Here is a 6,688-nt window from a genome sequence, read left to right as displayed (position 1 = left end):
TTCAAGACCTGAACCTTCGCGCGACGGGCCAAATCCACATTTTTCCCCTTTCAAGGGCCTTCAATTTTGTGTGTAATTAACATCTTGAAAATAATCACCTCATGACCAGTGGAAAACCGCTCTTTCATTGATCAAGATCAAGTAAATAAACGAAGGATTTTATTTTCTCAACTACAACTAATTTTTTTCGAGCCAATACATGGCAAAAATTTGACAAAAAAATATGTTTTTTTTTTGTTCTAAGTCTGTCGAAAATTCAAATTCCATTTTTTTTTATTCGTCCAATAACGAGATTTATGCGTGTACTGACGAACTATTTCTTGTTTTTTGATTTAAGATTAACCAATAACGAGATATGCTGTCCACGGTAAGAGCATTTTTATTGCGATGTCAAGAGAGATGGGTAACAGCTGAGTTTTCGGAATATTTCACAAAATAATGTTTAAATATGTATCTTTGATATACTGAATCGTTTAAATAAAATATATGATAAATCTTTTTATTCGAATTTCTTAAACCCAGCTAACCCGTTAAGTTGTCCAAAACTTGTTATTAAGAGTTAAGATAATTGTGTAAACTTGTCAGACTAATTATAGTTCAACTCTTTTTAAATAAGGAGGATGTTATGAGTACTTAAAAAAAGTTACTATGGGTTTCCCTGAATTTGTCTTTTTTTTTCGGCTTTTCATGTTGTATCAACATAAAATTCGAATATGCAGAAATATAAATCACATCATGTGAGAAAATTCGAGAAAACATTAGTGTTTATGATCAGTTGTAGACCCTCCTCGTTTACCTCGGTCAATGAGAAAGAATCTGTAGTATCAAATTCAGAACTTCCTGATATCTTTAAGAATAAATCTGTATGTGTAACATGGAATTTTTCCCTTGCAACAAAATCCGACATCAGGGGTCATAGCCATACACTTTTGGTTCAACGTCAGACTAATCTGAATATTAATGAAGATGTTTCAACTAGCCGTGTAGTGAACAGAACTCTCTGTAATGGAAAAGACTTATAATTTACTTTTAGCTCATTCGACGATGTGTAGTTGTTACCAATAAATTGTACCAATAATGTCACAAATGAAGAGACTATTATTTTTATGATATCCCTTTCCAGTAGCCATCACTGCTTTAACAAGAGGCAGTTAATACAACATGTAAGAATAAAATCTCTCAAATAAAAAATCTTACTCACCCATGAGCCCCTTGAAATACTTCCCTGTAAGATGATATGCCGAAATGGCATCGTTCAAACAAAAATTCCTAGGTCCAATGCTTCAACTCATTTTGCGCAGGAATCTGTAAATGGTCAATATTCTAATTAGAGCATCCTGATAATCACATCAAGTATACATTTACCATGTAAATATCAGATAGCCTACAAAGACAATATCAATGAATTGAAGAACTAAAGAATTCTACTAACTCATCTATGAAATAACAGAAGTTTCGCAGAAAAGGAACAACTCGAGGAACAACACATTGAACAACTTTTCCAATCTTTCTTGATGTATTCCTGTAGAAAAGGCCAACAGACTCTCTTTTTTACAAGAAATTGTGAATTATTACTACTAGACTTATTGAAGGATTTATTGAACTATTTCCATGATTCAGGATTATTCTTTCTAACGTTTGAGCTTGCTGTCCTCACGGCTCTCTTCCTTTCAATCTGAGTATCAGTCTACAAAGCTATAAGTAATTCATTAAGAAAAAATTTGTCTGATCTTACGAATGAAGTGTAAGTGAATGGTAAAGTTCGTCAAAACAAACAAGGTGTAGGATCAGGTGATGATCCTGCGGTAATTTATATGAGATTGAGCTCGGGTTTGAGGTGCTTGTATGAAAGGGAAAAGGTGGATATTCCACTGATAACCGTTTATTTTATGGTATGAATATGATGAAATATTTTTTTCTTAACACAACGACTCTCCTACAATTAAGTTTTCACCTAAAACTTCATTTATGCCCCACCTTAGATTTTACTGATTTTTTTCTATAGATAGAATTGCTTGTAAGGAATCGAATGGTATTAGTCTCAATCTGCGGAAACTCATAGTTCGGCAGTTATGATTTTTGTTAAGTTTATCACGAATTCGACAAAGTGCCTACGTCAGATTTTTTCCTTGATGCAGGAGAAGCTACGAAATCTATTCGTATAACTATCAATCTCTTTTAATTTGAGAGAAACGATTTTTCGAAATTTCATCAAAATACGTGTTATATATCATTAATAATCATGAAATATAAAATTTTAACATTCGGACTTTCAAACTTGAATCTTAATCGACAAAAATGATATTTTCATGTATGAAACTGTTTTTTCACTGTCCTAACCAAACCTAACAACCTAACCTAACCTCAAAATGATTCAGTTCAGTTTTTAGGAAAAATCAGTTATTCACTTTTCTCCCGATAAATTACCGCAAAACCCCAATTGGTTGAGTTATGTTGAGAAAAACATTCGAATTAATTGAGTGCATTTAACGAACATTTCAAAAAATCATAGCTACTAAAATATAAGTTTCAGCTGATTGAGATAACTACCATTCGATTCCTCAGCAAAAATTCTATCTTTAAAAAAATAATCATGAAAATCTGAGGTGGGGCCCAAGTCGAAGTCGAGCCAGTTTTCACAATCAATTATGGCAACAGTACAGTATTAGCAGAGTTCCAAAATTACATCTCGGAGGAAAGAAAGCGAGCAGATTTTATTTATTTATTTAAGGTTACTTTGCTCTGATGACCATGGAGGTAGGAACCTCCATGGATTGGACGGTATTGACGTAACAGATTGAAATGATGCGATTCTGGAACGAGCCATATCAATGGGCAATTTATATTTATCGCATATAAAATGTTCCAAAAAATATTTCACCTGCTTTCCAACATGTTGATGTACTAAACAAATTCCAACACTTACGGGAATGAATATCTTCATATCATGAAAGTCTTATTGACCAGAAACTATATCCACATACTGATAATAAATTTTGCAGTTTTTTATGAGTAGTTATCACAAAACCCGCGTGCATGTGTGAGATCACTGAAATCTGTGGTGATCAGGAGCGCTGTAAAGACTGAAATTCTTTCATCTTCTTCCACTCAAGTAAGCCCATCAACCCCCAGCTAGCACAACAACTAAACAAAGGGGAGAAGCCTCAGCAGTGATGAATGTACACAAAATCTTTTAAAAAGTAGTACGACGTATCCTCGAATCCCGTGGAAGTATTGGTCGAGCCGATCCCGAAGAATTTTTATAAATGCTTCACAATCAAACGATGCCGGTATAGGTTACAGCATGTGATCTTCAATTAACACAACGATCACGAAGTATTTCACATTTATAACACGAACAAATGCATACGTTATCCACAAAGATTATTTACAACTAATATTTTCTGAAAAGGTTGCAATGTAATAATGTTCTTGAGTTTCAAACCAGGACGCTGAGAAAAGTAAAAAGTAATCAACACGGAGCGGTAACATGGTGTGAAGTTGGCTGTTGGCTTACAATATCTAGCTGACAGAATCCCGAAGATGCCCGAAGTGGCGATGACCGCCAGCGGCGTACACCTATTCTTATTTTCGCCGAAATAACACTTCCTCAATTCGGTATGACATTGGTAGACTTCTAATGGCATTCCGAATTGCAGAACTGTTATTCTAACCGAAGTTGAAAAAATATGAATATTTGATGGTCGGTTCATATGAATTTAATAATTTCAATAACTCGTTTGAAAAATAAGACCGTTCGATATAATTTCTCGGTAAAATCACCTAGACGCGAAGTTTTTCCATATACAACTCTGAAGTTTTAACGACTGTTAAAATGAGATTTTTATATAAATGATTGTCGACTATTCAAGATTCACATTCCGTAAAAAATTTTCTTGCACTGCCTGCAGACTTTCCCTGTTCGATTTCTACTTTCTTCCGTATGTGAATTCAAGCTGCCGATCTGAGGCGCGATGTTTTTTCCATAAAACTTTTAAATTTTAACGACTGTCAAAATGAGACTTTTTCACAAATGATTGTTGACTATTCAAAATTCTTATTCCATGAAATTTTTTCTTGCACTACCTGCAGACTACCCCTTCTCGATCCATTTCCGCATATGAGTTCATGCTACCGAGGCGAGAGGTTTTATGTATACAGGGTCTTTCACGAGGAACCTCACCCATATTTATACGGGAAACTACTGAACGTATTTTCTTGAAATTCAGCACTTATAAGTATTTCACGATGCTGATGAAATCTAAAATATTTTCAAGGCATGAGCACCTCCGGTTTTTCCGGAAATGACGTCAACTTCCGTTTTTAAAATTAGAACACCATTTTTTTATTGCAGAAATAGATTCCTTAGAAAATTTCAAGTTATTTTGATGTAACATTTTTCAGTTTTGGTTGGAAAATTCTCTCTGAGCGGGAAAATTAGAAAAAAAAATCGAAAATAGAGCTCTGCTGAAACAAGAATAACTTCGAGGTTTTTGGATGGAAAATTTTGGGATTTTTGGGATTTTTCAAGATGTAAGATTGATGTATCCACTTTAAAAATCGAAATCGCGATTCATGATACAGGGGGTGAAAAAATCGCTTTCATAGTTAGGGATGACAAAATCGTGAAAAATTAATTTTTTCAAATTAGAACCCCATTTTTTTATGGCAGATACTGAATCTACGTTAAAAAATAATGTGAGTGTCTGCATCACACCCGCGCCCTAAAGTGGATATTTTCTGGGTTATTCACAAAAAACTATTTTTCGTCTTGAATTTTCAGCTATTTCTTTTCCCTTCACGCCAAAAAGATGAAATTTTTCAGGAACTTAAATTTAAATCGCCAAAATGATACTTTCATGTATGAAATTGTTTTCTCACTGGCCTAACCCAACCTAACCTAACCTCAAAATAATTCAGTTCAATTTTTAGCCAAAATTGATCAATTATTCACATTTCTTCCAATGAATAACCTCAAAATCCCAATTGGTTAAGTTCTGTTGAGAAAAACATTCGAATTAATCGAGAATTACAGTGAACAAACATTCAAATGTCATAATTGAGTGCATTTAACGAACATTTCAAAAAATCATAGCTTATGAACTATAAATTTCCACAGATTGAGATAACTACCATTCGATTCCTCATGAAAAATTCTATCTATAAAAAAATAATCATCAAAATCTGAGGTGGGGCATAAATCGAAGTCGGGCCCGTTCATTCAAATTTATAACTACAACAACCTTGTTTATTCATTCACAAAAATTGACATTTACGTACTTAATATTACCTCGGAACAGTTGGTGGTCCGTGACAAGACAACAATTTTGTCAAATGGTCCCTGATCACTAAAAGGTTAAGAACCACTGCTCTAGAGGGTTAATATTCTTACTGGTTTCGCTCTTTAATCAGAAATACACCATATTGATACAATTATTACGTCTCAATAAAAAATTCGTCGTAACTTCTTCTAAATAACGGTCTCGTCTCGACTAACGTCATTTTTCAACCCTTTTTAACAAATTTTCCGATTAACTGAATTCTAACGTCTATCAATGTACGTCTCAATTGCCAATTTCCTCAGCCTACCTATTTTGTATCAGTATCACATTATTTTTACAATAGGAACAACAATAACGATAACGTAATAAGAATAATAAAAATTGCTTTCTACATTCATATCTGATTTAAGACATAATAATAAAATTGTGCTTGCGTTGAAGTAGTCGCTCGAAAATCTGTTTCGAACTTTCGAAGAAAGGAAGCTTGTACACTTTGGTTTTAATAGCTGGAGAGGTGTAAAACAAGTAAAATTGTGAATAATTCAAATATTATCAATGATATAGAACTCATTCCAACATATCGCTAAAGCCTATTCAATTTCAGGATATGAAATACACAGACACACAGTAGCACCCTTCTCCCAAATAAGAGAACATTTCTCAATTAAAATCCTCCAAATTTCAGATAATATAGAGAAAAGATTGTTGAAATATACAGAAAAGGGGTAGTCTGCAGGCAGTGCAAGAAATTTTTAGAACTGAATATGAATCTTGAATAGTCAACAATCATTTGAGTAAAAATCTCATTTAGACAGTCGTCAAAATTCAGAAATTATATAGAAAAAACTTCGCGACTTAGATCGGCAAGTCGAAGTAACATACGGAAAAGGTTCGATTAGGGGTGCAAGGCAGTGCATGAAATTTTTAAAACGGAATATGAATCTTGGATAGTCAACAATCATTTGTGCGAAAATCTCATTTTGATAGTCGTTAAAACTTCAGAGTTATATGAAACAAACTTCGCGTCTAGGAGATTTCAGTTCAATTTATCAAGAAATCAAATTGAACAATTTCATTTTTAGAACAAGGTGTTGCAATTATCGAATTTTTATGTACCGAGCATCACATATTCATATTCTTTCAACTTCTAATGTCATTGCGAATTGCAGAAGTATTATTTCAGCGAAAATAAGAGTAGGTGTACGCCACTGGCGGCCATCGCCAGTTCGTGCATCTTCGGGATTCGGTCACCGCATCGAGGAATACCCTCGGAGAGGGAGAACGGTAGAAAAGAGAGATAACAGGCCCTGGTAAAAAACATCAAGCCGGTAGCTGATAGACAAATATCAGCGTTGCCGCTTCAACCAAGTTATCGAGTACACTCAGGAATTCTACCGGTCCGCCGA

At 34.1% G+C, this 6,688-nt stretch overlaps 1 long non-coding RNA gene across 1 annotated transcript; it reads right to left on the bottom strand.

Annotated features, from left to right (window-relative positions):
* LOC123321889 lies at nt 1–3,656 on the bottom strand. Its single transcript, XR_006538969.1, has 2 exons — nt 2,927–3,656; nt 1–1,305 (listed from the first exon to the last, which is right to left on the bottom strand). It is a non-coding gene; the product is annotated as an uncharacterized LOC123321889 (long non-coding RNA).
* Nucleotides 3,657–6,688: the final 3,032 nt, after the last annotated feature.

Source organism: Coccinella septempunctata, chromosome X (genome assembly GCF_907165205.1).
Source record: "Coccinella septempunctata chromosome X, icCocSept1.1, whole genome shotgun sequence".
In the NCBI taxonomy this organism is placed as follows: domain Eukaryota; kingdom Metazoa; phylum Arthropoda; class Insecta; order Coleoptera; family Coccinellidae; genus Coccinella; species Coccinella septempunctata.
This window is presented reverse-complemented; position numbering and strand designations above follow the sequence as displayed.